This window comes from Epargyreus clarus, unplaced genomic scaffold, assembly GCF_041222505.1.
Source record: "Epargyreus clarus isolate Ecla_fem2 unplaced genomic scaffold, WU_Ecla_fem_2.2 ptg000017l, whole genome shotgun sequence".
In the NCBI taxonomy this organism is placed as follows: Eukaryota; Metazoa; Arthropoda; class Insecta; order Lepidoptera; family Hesperiidae; genus Epargyreus; species Epargyreus clarus.
Window position 1 is genome coordinate 12281176 of NW_027332225.1, and position 15800 is coordinate 12296975.

The 15800-nt window shown below is 34.6% G+C and overlaps 1 protein-coding gene across 1 annotated transcript in view; it reads right to left on the reverse strand.

The window, feature by feature from the left end:
• The window catches only part of nAChRalpha1 (nicotinic acetylcholine receptor alpha1), a 319225-nt gene extending 304401 nt beyond the window's left edge, over window positions 1-14824 (reverse strand). The window contains exon 1 of the mRNA XM_073082300.1: window positions 14660-14824. The gene's annotated coding sequence lies outside the window, so the exon portion shown is untranslated. The remainder of the gene's footprint in view (window positions 1-14659) is intronic.
• Between the last annotated feature and the right edge of the window lie 976 nt (window positions 14825-15800).

Genomic DNA, 15800 nt, shown 5'->3' on the forward strand with positions numbered 1-15800 from the left:
GGAATTAAACGTTTGTTTACTTTTTTCTTTTTTAACGAATTTAAGTAGAAAGAAAGAAAGAATATTCTTTACTCGAAACAATTGCAACATAGTGTCAATTTGTTACACATAGTTACATCACTTGTTAACTGGATAAAGGCCACATAATGAAATATAAAAGTAAATAAAACAAAATAATATTTTATAAAAACTTTATAAAACAGATGATGATTTTTATTTCCTTGTGTCATTTCATTATATGCACTGAAATAACCGCGAAAAGGCATATGAAATTTAAATAAAAGTATAGCAGACATTTATTTGTTACTTAAAACTGGTATAGTCCGTGTAAAACTGCTAGTCTGCTCTGAATTTAGAAATGAATCGCGTCGCCATAGCAAATTGTATGACTACACCTGCTTGCGAAAACTTCAAAGCGGACTAGCAGTTTGGCGCTAACTATACTCAAATATATTCAATATTGTATTCCCTACTTAATATAATAAATTTTTATCAGTCCCCGATTCGATTACTCTGTAAAATAGAACGAAATACCTAAACGAGAATAAAAACGCGATAAATAAATAACCCTGTTAAACTGCTATTTTAATTATGTTACTCTGAAATTGCTATCTCATACGTAGGTGTGGCGGTAATCCCGCCAGAGGTGAGCCACAGAGGGTTCTACCAACTACAATAGTACCACCTATATTTTTGAAATTTATTGCTTTGTCAACATATTTATGTTTTAAAAATAGCCTAAGTAATTATAATAATACAGTACAACACTTGTTAAGCTACCTACAGAATTTCATTTACACGTTAAGCTTTTTGATAGAAAATTACTAATTAATTAAATATAATTTATAAACCTGAATAAGAGGCAAGACGTATCTCATTATCGAGATTAGGGTTCTCTCTCATCTTTTTTTATAAAAAAAAAATTACAAAATAAACTTCAAAATAGGTTTAAATAGGCTTATTTTCGTAGCTTTTGTTAGACTTTTTCACAATTTAGTTCTGTAAAAAAAAATATTTTGTTAGAAAACATACAGTGAATGGAAATAATGAGAGAGTGAAGTTTAATACAATTTTTAGAACGAAGTAGGCAACCCTAATCTTCTTATTACAAAATCGGTATATCGGTTATTCTGTTTGGCTGGAAACCATATTAACAGTAAACGGTAATTAATTTCTCAACGTTTTAATGAGCAGACTCTATCTCTATTAAGTTAATTACAATTATGTCGTGTTTGTTGTGCCGAGTCTGTACTTAATACACATTTTTGTTTAACATTATGTTATACTCTCAAATATAATTAAAACTTTAATAATGAATGAAATCGACGTAACTAAGAATAGTTTTATTACAAAAGTTTATTTAACTTTGTACGTCACAACAGATTTTTACCAGTTAACGGATTAATATAAAATCTTGCGTACACATTTGGTTTGGATGTATGATTATTGACGTCGTTCATAATCAAAAGTGGACGCCCTAAAATAGCAGACCAATTATTTTAATATGCACTCCTATGATATGGGGATAAAATAAAACGGTTTCTTGAGAAGAATAAGAAAAAAGCTTCTTTTGAATAGGTTTTATTAATATTTTATTCCTTATGCGGACCAGATACGCATGCGGGCACCTGGTCGGCGTTCGCATTATATTTATAATTACTTTTCTTGTTATGTTAGGCACGTATACATGGGCCGTAGAGACGCCGCAGTAACTGACATTTTAGCGGGACACGATACATTTAGACTTTGTCGGAATTTGACTACTCGGTAAACTTGTAGGTATTTAATAAAATATAATTACTATTATTAATATTCGATCGGTACAAGTTAAAACATGAAATTATTACAATATTTGATTATATTTTCTTGCAAACACTGACGAAGTCGTGGGCATGAACTAGTGTTAGCATTAAATTAAAGCTTAAAAACCCCGCATCTACGCTCTCGAAAGACTCGGGAAAAACCAACAGTTTTAAATATGCCGGTGGAAAATTAAACGGGGAAAGAGGAATTGCCGATGGAAAAATCATGTTCATAACCTAACGAAATTAGCTATTAAAGAATGATATATTTTATAGGTTTTTATGTAATAGACGTAATAAATTTGTAGTTTAGTTAAAGTAAAGTGATCTGGATTCCTATAGCCGAAACTAAATTGAAAATACTGAAGTTTTTCATGATTTCCACAGGTTCCTGATGGTCATCAAGGGTGCGATATTAGGTTGTACGATTTTTAATGTGTCTTAATTTTATATTTTTATTTCCATAGCTGATCCTTCTATGAAACGCATAAATTTATGAATTTAGTATAAATATACTGTATGACGTTTAGTGACTTACTCATGGTGTGATTCGTTACTATGTGATGATAAAAATGGACCTGTATTAAAATACTATTTGTTAGAAATGTGAAACCATTCCCAGATACGTATACAATAGATAAAATTGAGTGCTAATATGATTGAACCATAGAACGAAACTGCAATAAAAACGATCAAAAACATTTGCGATATCAGGAAATTTGACGCGCTAGAAACAGATCAGAATCTAAAATTATTTCCTTGGAAATCTCTTTCCCTTTTTCATGTGTCATTCGCTGCAAGCTCATACGGAATTTAATTTTAAAATGGAAAATTATGGTAATGCAGACACGCTCAAGCGAATTCCGGGTTCCGAGATTAACGCAAGGGAGCGTAAATGCTCCGACAAATAATCAAATTGATTATTTAACTCGTATAGGATTTCAAGTATTTTTCCTCACAACATATTTGGGAAGGGAGACATCATTATACAAGGCATTCCAGCTTTGTCCTAAGAAGTAGCGGTGCATTTGTAGGCGAAATCAGGCAGGTCGATTTAATCTTATCTGGGGTTGATTAAAGATATCCATGGGTGGTAGCCACTTACCACCAGGTAGACTGCATGCTCGTTTGCTACTCTTATATTATAAAAAATGTCTCCACAATTCGTGGGATTAGACGCTACTACGTGAAAGATGAACTCATATAAAATACCCATACAGTAACTTTGAGTATACAGGATGATTTTTCCAAATGACGCTTCATGGCCAAATCCGAAACTATAAGAAAATGCGAAAAATGTAGGAAGGAAAACTAAAACTACACCATGTGATTTTTAAAATATCAATTACTCTAGCTGGGATATGAATGAGTTCAATTAAAAAAATACACCCTGTATTATTTCACCATCGGATAGCGTCGCTTATAAGGATCAAATTGGGTGGAAATGGTAAATAAGAAACTAAAGAAATAAGGTTCATTTTTAAGAAAATACATTTTATCCAAAATATAAATTGTATTGACATGTTTTGACTCTCAACAAATTCTTTAAAGATCGTTATATAGGAGCCAGAGTATAAACGCGTCTGCCTTTTAACTCCAAATCATTTTGTTAGAAAATACCAAAAATGAATTATTTAAAAGCTTCCTCTCCCATATCCAGCAATCTGCCTATCCACTGTTTTTTCTATCAACCACTGTTATTCTTACCGTTAACAGTGTATTTGGCTTCAATCCCCCGCCATAATATTATTAGACGAATCAAAACATGGTTTTGTAATTATCGATGCTTGGTTTTGAATCGATTTGAATTTATATGTTACCTATTTTTTATTATTATTTTTGGTAATATTTGTACACTGTAATATTCATAAAGAATATCGTTCTCGTATTAAATAACTGGATTGTAGAGATTTCAAAAATTTGTGTTTGTGAAATTTCAACTTTTAAGCTTCTTTAAGCGCAGAACTTGACACTAGAAGATTTGAATGACGTAGCTTCTGTAATAGTTATAGTTTCATTTCTGTTATGAATACTTTATGAATTGAAACTAATACTGTTATGAATTGAAAATAAAAAGTTTTTACAATAAATATGTATTTCTCTAGTAGACATGGTGTGGTGTAGTACCCACCGTTTGTACAATAAAACGTAGTGTTTTACCCGCCGATCGACACGTGTCAGTCATACCTTTGTAGCGGCGAGAGATAAACGTGTCGCAAGCGCACGAATTACAATTAAATTGTTTCCTGAAATTGGAACCCCGTAGTCGATACGCAAGTCATAACACGTATCAAAAAATATGAATTGACGTGATCGAATTACTGCTGCCAACAGTCGTGTTTTCTAAAGAAGATTTTTTCTTCACAGATGCTGTCTCTCAAAACTAAGCAATAACGCCAATAAGATTTTTCACAGACAAGATGTAATGATTTATTACAAATAACTCGTATTAAGGAAAGCGTAAAGTTCAACAACACACCAAGTTCCACCAACTCCGTAAGCTCATCAAACTGTCTCGAAGCACGGCTGGAATGTTTGCATGACGCCTAATATCTACAAAATTAATATCTGCCGGGAACAGGTACCGTCTTTAGGAAGGTACACTAATTAAGATGCAAGGAAATACCCAAATATTTTGTTATGTTATATGTAGGTGGAGATACATACACGTTAGATAATATTGCATTTGGAATTAACGTCAGGTGTGTTACAGTGGATTTTACCTGGTGTTGTCGCATCTTTGTCGATATTTGCGTCTTATCATTATTATTTGCAAATAACTAACGAAGCAGGTGGCAGAGCTCATTGTAGGTTGAGTTCAGAGGCACCAGCGCCACACCTATTTCTGCTTTATAAGAACAGTGTTAAGTGCTGCTGTTCCGTTTAAGGGAGCGGTGAGGGATATACACTAATCTGAGGCATTCCAGCTGAATCTTCAAGCATTGCAACGCATCTACTGGCAACTGAAGGTGGATGAATCTAAAAAAAATGCACCAACACATTTTACGTCAACATCTTTATACTAATTAAATCTAGAAATCAGTGAAATAAGCGTGAACTATAGCAAGAAAATATATATAAATGTTGATTGGTCAAATACGGTGAATAGGTTAAGAACTCATGTTCTATATCGCCTATTTACAATACACAACATGACCATCACCGACAGACAAAAATCAACTGAATTTCAAAAAAGTACCTCGAGCGACATAGGAATTGATAAGAATATGAGCAAAAACAATATGGAATATTTGGCCGCGAAATTTTCCGCCCCAACATTTTCTGTTTCCTGTCTCTTTGAAATTTACGCTCGAACATTTTCTAAATTGTTGTCAACAAAGAAGTTCCATTGAATATGAATGTTCTATTGTGGCGAATTCTATCAGGTCTCGATTCCTAACCGATGCCTTTGTCGAATTGAAACCATTCAACAGTATATTTGTCTTATTTCGAGAAATTCTAAACGAACTTATGTATGTACGTACTATTGACAATGGAATGAATTACAAGTTCCAGATGGTATGATATATCTATGTTCATTACACTATTTTATACTTAATATAACTAACAGTGGGAGATAGATGTCGTATAAATTAAGCGAATGAGACTAGCGAAGTTTCTCTACAAAACTAAATGAAATTTAGTGAAGTAGATATAAGTCATGACATTTTTAACGTACTGTTACTTGTACATATGAATATACAAACAATCTGATTTATAAGTGCTTATTGACGCTCATGGATGTCTGTAGTCTCTCCCAGAGAGGGCTGAAGTTCTACCACATGCTGCTGCATCTACTACATCTAGGGACTAAGTTGGAAACAGAAGACAGTAGAAATTGATTGCTATTATTATGCAGAACTATGTATGACGACGGTGCCTCTGGAGACAAACCATGAAACATTCAATCTTCTGACTAAAATATCGAAATCGGAAATGTTCAACGATATAAACTAAAAATTCAATTAAAATATGAGACAAATATATTTTACCCATTTGTCGAGCACAAAAGAATTCTACAAACAGAGATTGCATTCTTCAGAACATTATTGTCCGTTATCGCGTGTGATTGTCGAGAATTTCTAGATAAAAGGTTTGGCAGCGTTTCTCAGATTCATTCCACTCTATTGCACAAAGGCAGTTAACACTGAATCGACATTTATAAAGAATCTGCCTCGAATGTTATATCTATGCAAGTGAATGTGCACGTGGAAATTATCAATTGTCTACGTATTGTTTATATTTTAATCTGACTCGGGAGGGTAATGTTTCTAGTGACGTCGATTTGTATGTATGTCTCGTTCCTTAGGTACGCCTACAGTCCAAACACCTTGACGGATTTTAAAATATGAGAAGTCGCTAAATTCGTCTAAATTGAAAGTGACATCTAAATATATATAACTCAAAGGTGACTGACGTAGAAGATCCGAAGTTAAGTCGAACTGGACCGAGCTGATAATAGAATGAAACTCATTTTATAACGAAATTAGTACATTGGGTAATACATTAAAAATGGGTTTGCTAAAAAAATCCTGGACAGGATAATTTTAATTTTTTTTTGAAAAATTAAAATTTAATTGAAAATTAAATTTTGCAACATCAAGATAATCAGATCGGGCTGAAATTTGACATGCAGGTAGATGTTATGACGTAGGCATCCGCTAAGAAAGGATTTTGATCAATTCTACCCCCAAGGGGATAAAATAGGGGATGAAAATATTACTTCGTAACGCGAGCGAAGCCGCGGGCAAAAGCTCGTCATTTATATTTTCAAGCTGTCGGATTTTTGTTATCGTTTACTAATATTTTCAATTTATTTATGATTTTTATAGATCACGAATTTTTTTCCAAACTCAAATAGGTCCGGAGTACTAACTAAATTTAATTTCGATTTTGAGGTTTGAATTATTGTAAGTGTAAGAATAGGTATAACATATTATGTTCTTGTGTTCTGGTTTTCTTTACGCAAAGTCTTTGCTTTATGAATTCTTAAAACAAGAACACAATAATACTTACACTCTTACAAGGCAAACAGAGGGATGGCAGTGCCTTTGCAATCAATCTGGGGAATACCACTTTAATCATAATATATAAATAGCAAACAACTGCCACCCATTGATATTTGTAATCAGCCCCAGATAAAATGTGATGTAAACTGAACACCTCTGATAAGCATGTCCCTTCAAACTTCAACACAGCGGCGCATAACAATCGCGTTATAAGACAGAAATGGTGAAATATAAATGGTGGTGGTAACTTTGGATTCGAACAACATCGGATTCGACCACTTTTCAAAGCTATATTATTTTATCATTTATTTACCTTTGACTTTTCAATGGTATTTACTGAATGCGAGCCAACTATCTACTTCTATTTTACACAAACAATAAAAACATACAACCACGGCACGGTAGAAATAAAAATGTTTTAGGCAATTAACAAAATGTTGGATAGATTCAGTTTCGTCTGATTCCGACCAAAAATATCGTTATTCGATGAAGTATTTTACAATTTTCAAAACCGGTTTTTAATTGAGCGTACGCTTTTGACGGATATTATGTTTCAATCCTAGCAGGCAATAAATGGTGAATTTAGTGAAATTCGGCAAACAAAATCGGGAAAAATATAAGTGTGTAAAGTTTCCACCTCAAATATGAACACAGGAAAATCAATTACTATAATAAATGATAGCTACATATAAATCAAGAACTACGAGGTTATTTTATTACACACTATCACACATATTTCAAATAAAATATCATAAAATGGGAGCCTAGTTGTCAAAAACCAATTTTATGTCAGGACATGTTTAGTTTCAAACACCATTTCGATCCTAATCAAAAAACGCCTGTTTCATGAACAATCTTTCCAATTTTTGCATACCAAAGATCTAAATTGGTCTATCTTTTATAAAAAAAAATTGGAAAAATAATTAAAGTGGGGCGCTAACTATAGGCCCAGTTTAATACCAACTAAATATCAGGATTTATTTCGTGATAAAGAGTTTCATTTTCATCTTTACCCACCTAGAGATTTATAAATCGATGTACGACATCCATCAAATCGATTCGACACCAAAACAATTGAACATCGGCAGGGCGTTTTACTATCAAACGATTGAACATCAATCGAATCGGCTCAACATTGGTTTAATCGATTCATCAACGCACTCGAACGCGATACTTCCGCTCGCAGATTTGCGATTTCCGGCGTCGGTTGAGCGCGGATCAACAATTTCCTTGCAACGTCGGTACGTAATGACTTATCCGGTAATAATTTGCGGCTTGAGACTAGTTAGATGCCGGTATATACTAATGGCGCCTTGTTTGTAGCGTTAAAATTAATATGAAACCTAGATATGCAGTTTTTTACGATCCTGAGTTGCAAAAGTTCTAATTTTGTATTACCAAATTTCAATTGCAATTTTGATTTCTAATTGCCACACATGCCTTGTCTATGTCTTTGTCGAGTATAAACTTTGGGTCGTCGTGTACATATTTATTTCAAATACTCTTTTAGTTTTCGTAGTTTGATTGTATGTTAAAGATTCAATATTACTCTTTAATTATCTACATACAAACATTTATAATTAAATTTTGGAATTTCTGGATTAATCGTAACAATCCTGACTTTAATCACATTTTATACGGACGTTGATGATATATTCAGATTTTTTGATACATCACAGTCAGCGCCGACCTCAATATTGTTTGGCAATTCGCAGAATTGTATCGAATCCATCACTCGTCCGCTTTAATGGTTTTCGCTTCAATTCCACAGTTTTAACTTTTGGTATAAACCGTTTATTATTTCAAATAAACATTTCCAGAATCGAGTTCTTTATTCAAAGTAATTATATCAATATATTTCAAAGAAGTTGGTTATTTTTTACTACAATTGGTTGTATATTATTACAATGAAATTTTCTGTTTTAATTCACCAAATTCTCTTTTAAGTTTATATTTTAGTTAAAATTCTTTTTTTAAATTTAAATGAAAAAAAAAACTTTATAAAACAAACATCGCTACAAATTTGTTAATTTGCTACAGATTATGAAGATCAATTAAAGCCAAGAACTAGCGTCTATTTCTATTTGGTCTAAACGGTAGGGAACCAACGCAATTACTGGCACAAGGCTTTCGATGTCTTCAGGGCAAACTACAAGCTATTCAATTTGAAATTGATTGCAAGCGTCCATGGGCTGAAATTGCCGGTCTACTGCCTTGTCAGACTGAGATCGTTGAAACGACAGTTGACGCTGTATTAAATCGCTATGAATAAACAGATGTCTTGAATTGGTATGATACCCACGTGTACACGTATCGATATCTACGTCTGGCTGTGTCGCTCTGTTTGTTTATCTGCATTCGATTGGATTATCGCAATTATTTTCTGCATCTCCAAAAAATTTTATAATAAAATAATTTGTAATCATCTAACCTTTTGCTTCTTAATATGATACTACATTATCAGACTGTTAGGTTGTGATTAAGGTGGATACAGCAGAATTGATCTTTGCAGAAATTTCAACCAAAGGCAAAGTATCTTATGGTGAATATTTTGAATCCCAAATATTTAATTTTTATATTTAAAAAAAAAACAAAAGTCTTTAAAATTAAGAGATACATTTGTTTAAGGTTAGAAAATGAGACTGTGTATTCGTCTAAATAAAACTTAAAGTATTAAAACATAATATTTTAAAGAGGAGACACTTATGTATGAGAATACATAGAGAACGAGCTACGAAACGGATGTTCATGAGCAATAAATTAGGTAAAATGAATTGTTACGACTTAGTAGTAGTAAAAACTTGCGAAAAGTGGGAAAGTAAAATAAGATGAAGTAAAAAATTACAAAAAATAACAAATTACTGAGATGTAGTTTCACACACATTTTCAAGATTTGACTAAAATTTTGGAGAGCGTCACCCACTTCAAAAAACAACTCTTAACATTGCTACATATGTATTTGAACATGAGGTTTACGATTTCTAAAAATATTTTTAATACTCGATTTTAATATTAAAATGAATGTATCTACTCGTATAAATTTACTTCATTTGCTTCTTTATAAAATGATACACTTACGACTTGCTTCTAATACTCGATTTCGATCATGTAAGTCACTTATCAGCTTCATTTAACTGGACTTTATTTATTGAGTCGGAAATTAATATAATTACGTAAATATGTTTTTATGTGCGAAAATTGTTACAGTCACGTCACGTTTGGCTGTTTCCTTATATTGGCTTATATGTCAGACCCATTTCATTCTGTTTGTTTTGTTTTGTCTCAAACATTGGGTTGTACTAAATATAGAGAATACATTTCTTCTTACGAATTTTTATTTACATTGTAATACTTACTTACGTGCGTAATTTTCGTACTTATTTCTTCCTTATAATAATCTAAACGCACGATAGTGTGTCCACCAAATTCCGAAATTACCGATACCAACACAGATTTTACAAGTTTTTATTACTGTTACTGTGAAAGAAATTATGTTGTGGTGTATTCACACGAATTTTTATTTTTATTCATGAGCAGCAAAAAGGATTGCATTACGTAAATTTTTAAACCTTGTAGTACTGTAGGTATAAAACAGAGATAAATCACAATATCTTTCTGTACTACTTCTTTTGAATGTAGTTCTACTAAAACACGTAAACAAAGATAACAAAGAGCAAATAGCCTAATTCGTAAATCCTTCAGCCATGTCGAAAAGCTTAGTTGAAGTAGCCAGCTAAGTAAGGGAAAAAATGTCGCAAGGGTAGGGTATTCCAGGCGTTGGGTGATCTAATAAATATTCAAATAGGGCAAGGTCCAATGGGCAAGAGGGATGAGGCTACTCCATGGAGTTTAATGTATCTGATGTAAATACAGGACTTGGCTTTATGTATGTTTATGGATTTGTGGCACATACTTGTTAATTTGTTACTTCACGTTTAAAAGCAGTAAGCCTTGTGCTTAAGAAACTCGGCCTTTTGACCGAGGGATCCGAGATTCAAATCCGACGCATCTCTGATTTTCAAAAAGTTATGTGCGTATTAGAAATTAATGACCATTTGCATAAACAGCGAAGGAATAAAATCGCGAGGAAACCTGCATATGAAAAAAATAGTTTTCAAAGGTATGTGAAGTCTACCAATACGCACTTGGTTAACGCGGTGGACTATGGCCTAATTCTTCTCATTCTGAGAGAAGACCCGTGCCCAGCAGTGGGACAGTGATGGGTTGATTATGATACTATAGGTTTAATGACGATTCGCGTAACGCAGGGAGTATATTAGTTTGATATGTGGAAGAGTCGATTTCTGTTGTCTAGATATTTGTCTACGTGTCTTTGTCTACATCAGTAATAGTGCCATCGTGTCTGTGAGTATGAAAATTCTTACTTACTTAAAATTCATCAATTTAAGTGATATTATTTTGTATTTAATAGGAGTAGTAGTAATATCAACATAGTAGATTTATTGTAGTCATAGTAATTACTTTATATATAGTAGTTTTCTGATTCTAACTAAGACAATAATTAAATACTAACTCATATCCATCAAATTACAAAACGGCATTTTAATTTTACATCCACAATCTCACTTTACAAATCGTCTATTTGAAATACGATGCATTACGGTCGCTACTCGAAAGACGTAAAAGGCTGTGAAGAAATCCAATATAAGGCTGGGAGTCGGACAAGAGGCTCTTAGATCCGCGTTATTGAGTTCGACTCACTTTGATCGGCACATACGTTCTCGTATTGTTTTTGTAGATTTTTCTCTAAATCTGAGAAGCATTTTGGATCTCAAATCGCACGCTTCAGTTTATTGAATGTAATATGAAGTTAATTGGATTGTGCCATTAAAGGTAGGTGTGGAAATGTTATTTAATGGTGTGATATGCAAAAACTGAATTTAAGTAAAGAAAATGTTTTTAATTTCAAAATAGTTCTTCTATGTATTGTAAGCAAGGTAGTAAATAGTCAAGTAGTATCTGAAATTGCAGATGAAACGTTACCAAAGACAAATAAAACAAAGCTCCCAGTTGAAGACGCAAATTATATTTTGGGGAGTAGTGTTGAAAACTTCTAAAGATAATTTAAAAGAACAGCAAATCGACTATTTCTATTAAAATATATTATGTATATAGTAACTAAATAATATGGGAATAGCAGTGATGCTGCTATTATAGAACGAATACGAGTTTTACCACTTGCATCCGAGTAGGTTTTAACATATGAAACAAATTGGCGCATTTTAAAACTGGGAAATACACTTTCCAATGCGGGGTATTCATTTCAAAATAGTATTAAAACTTGGAATTTCCATTTCCAAGTTTTAATACTATTTTAGTATGTTATCTACAAAAGTGCTCACGTTTTTGGATATTTTCATCGTGTGTGTAAGTTTCTGTTTCAGGGAATATAAGGTGGAATTATAGTAAGGTCTTGTTTTAGGGTGGATTTTTAGAATCTGCGTTATTGAATTTGATGTCTTTGGAACAGCGTTTATGAATATAGTTTACTACTTTACCAGGGGTCACCAATAATTGTACTTTTAAGTCTGTTCTTTTTTTAATTCGTTATTTACACTTTATACTGATATGTACTTTTACACTTATGACTACTCTAATAAGCACCCTGATCGTTGCATACTCAAGCACAAATCCAGGTACAAATATAAACGTCACTACATCAAAAGACAAATTTTCTAAATATGTCTTCTTTTAAAATTTTGATACCGTATTTCTTATATTTGTTTTAATCCTCATAAACACAATATGTATTTTATTATTTGTATTCACGTTATTTGTTTTGATTCTAGGTTTTGTTCAATCAACTTTATTTTTACAGTGAAGTTGAAACACAAGCCAAGTAGCATGAATCAGCTATATATACATTGAAGGAGTGAAATAAATATTCCATTTAGCGAAAGCTTATGGCTAGAAGGGTTCGGACAATGAACTAACAAATAACGCTATATCCACTGTGGTTTGCTAGTGGAAGCTATTTCTGTTAATCTACACGATAAATTTGCAATGGGCGTCTATCTGTCTACAAGGAAAGAATTATGTTTCCTTATTTGTTGGCGGCTACATTGTGTACACAAAACATGTAAGGTTTCTTGGAAATCTGTCATTCTAATGTTATAAGTGAATACTTCACAGTTAGAAATTGATTGGTGAAGAAAAACATCGTAAGAATTACACACCGGAGAGTTTCTAAAAAAAGTTCTCAAAGGTGTATGAAGTCTACCAATTCGCAATTGTACTGACAAGTAGTAGTATACTGTACTATGGCCTAAATTCCTCTCTTTGAGAGAACATCCGTGCCTAGTAGTAGGACAGTAACGGGTTGACGACAAAATAAATTCACATTTTTTGTTGCGTGAACCGCACTACTGCTAGCGTTAGAGTGCGCTCCGGGTCTCCAAGGGATATTCCGAGAGACCCGTTCCCACCAGTGCGACTTAAAAAGGATGAGAGAAAGTTTTAGGTTAAAAAAATGGTAATATATTACGAATATACACATGAAGGGTTTGTGCTCCTTGGGGTGCTAAGCACATGTAATCAGTTTCATTTAAGGCTCATATGCTATTTTTTGGGTTGATTTTAAATTACGTTGTGTTCGCATAAGTATTAAACTTTTAAGATTTTCCGTATATTATTTCAAATATTATAAGGTGCCTTTAATCGTAGTAATAAATAATTAGTAGTTACTTATATTTAAGGTTAAGTTAGTTTCGATTCCAAAATATTAGTACGTTGGAAACGCCATTCCAAAAAAAAAACATTGCGGTCAATGATTGAACGAGTGACCGTTACTCAATTTATCATTGTAAGTATAATTTTGTTAACTTAACAGTCAGTTGTCTTATATTGTAAAATGATTGCAAAATACGAGTACGAACATCATCGGTTAAGTAGATCTACTTTGTGCAGGTATAGGTTTAGGTATGCCCTTTCATATAATAATTACTTTAACGTATCTACGCACTAACTTTTTATGAGGTACTTGGACCGACTTTATAATATATTTTTTATACTTAAATGAATTGACGGAAAACATCCTGTGGTGTGAAATCGTAATGAGTGTAAATATCAAAGAGCACATTTTTTATTTTTGTGTATTTAATAATTTAGGGTTCAAATAGAGTAACAGTCTTTTGACTATAATACAATAATGACATTTACTAGCATAAGCGTAGAGTAAACCACATTTTCCCTAAGTTTTAATAGTATTTCAACTTTTACCACAAATCCGCGTGTGCAATTATTTTCTAAGCAACGTATGACATTTTTGCGTCAGTGTGTGCCCCTTAACACGGTGTGCGAAGTTGGCTTCATAATTAATGCCCTGTACGAGGGAAATTAAGTCGTACGCGTGGAAGTTAGAGTACATTTTTGATGTGTGTGCTACGGGATACATTTAATATGAGATGTGAAATGTGTCAAGTGATGATGTGATGAAAAGGTGATTAGCTGTACGGAATATTATAGTGTGCGGCTTAGATATGGAAACGGTTGGCGTACGTGTAACCGTTATGGTCAAGAATTACGCGTGTGAATTACGGAATGTTATGGTCAATATTCTTGTTGATACACACTGAATCGTTACCTTAGATATTGGTTCAAATACCCTTTTTTTTTAGTTACAATCTTTCAAAAGATTAAGCAATTAAAAAACTTAAAGTGAATAATAACGTGGAGCTGAATACGCGTAACGTATGCACGCCGCGAATATAATACGAGTGCCAGAGAAAGGCTGTAATAAAGTCTTTTGAAATAGAATTGCGGCGCGTGTGAAAAGGTGTAATGAAATGAATGCGAGTATTGTGACCATTTGCGTGAATAAGTACTCACTGCGGCGCAAAGGCACATAGCCGAGAGCGCACGAGTGCTCGCCCGCCGCCCGGCCGCGCCACCGCGCTACCGCATGGCGCCAAGCCACCGGCACGAGCGCGCCCAGCCCGCGCGTGCAGACCCCGCGAACACCCCGCGACCTCGCCAGCCGCGCCGCGTGCAGACCACGAATCGCCACGCCGAACAGTCCGACTGTTGACAATCCACATGCGAACACTTAGCGACCTATCGAACTCGAGGCATGACTTCAATTATTCATTTGTCGTTTTCGTTCGTTGTCGCATTGCAGGAGTGCGGGAGCTCGTCCCGGATGACTTCGAATTTTATGAATACTTTCGGGCACCGTGCTTGCGCCTATCGATTCGGATACTCACATTAGCATGCCAGCGTCGGCCCCCCTTATCAACTAGCGTTAACGTAAACAATCGGCACGTTCATTTTGGGCGGCGATGTCACATGCCGGGGGCGCGATCGAAGGAGCTCGGGCCGGCCCGGCTTGAGCGTCGGCCGGGCCGCGGGTGCCTCCGCCGTCTGCGGCGTCGCTCTTGCTAAATGAGCGGATAATGCGCGGGGCGCGATCGTCGGAGGCGACACGCGCGTTCGGCACTGCAGGCCGCCACTGAGGAGGGGCGGCCCGGGAGCGCGGCCGATCCCCGCGCCGCACCCCCGCGCCGCCCTACCGCCATGTGCCCAGAGCTCGCCTCGCAAAGGGTTGTCGGCTAAGGGAAATTGCTACTGTTCGTCTTTTTGCGCTAATACTTAACGGCGAGTTAATTCGCCAAGTGTTTATTACAGAAGCTTTAAAATAGAAAATATTAACTTTTTTTTATTTTTTCCTTTAACTCGAAGACGTTTACTGCCTTGCTTTGAGTTTGTTTAATTAGATATATTTCAGATATCTAAACGAATTTTCATATGGACGTAATTATATTACCTAACTTATATAACTTGTAAGTAGCACACGCACAGTAAGTTGGAAAAGCCGTAACGCAGCCCTTAAATTTTCAATGGTAACTGCCGAGTAGCGGCGAAGTTTGCCGAATGTAGCCGAGCGCCGCGACGCCGAGCCCGACCGAGAGATCGCGACCGGCGCCGCCCAGTCGATAAGGCCGTCTCCACTCTCCGAACAAAGACACTAACC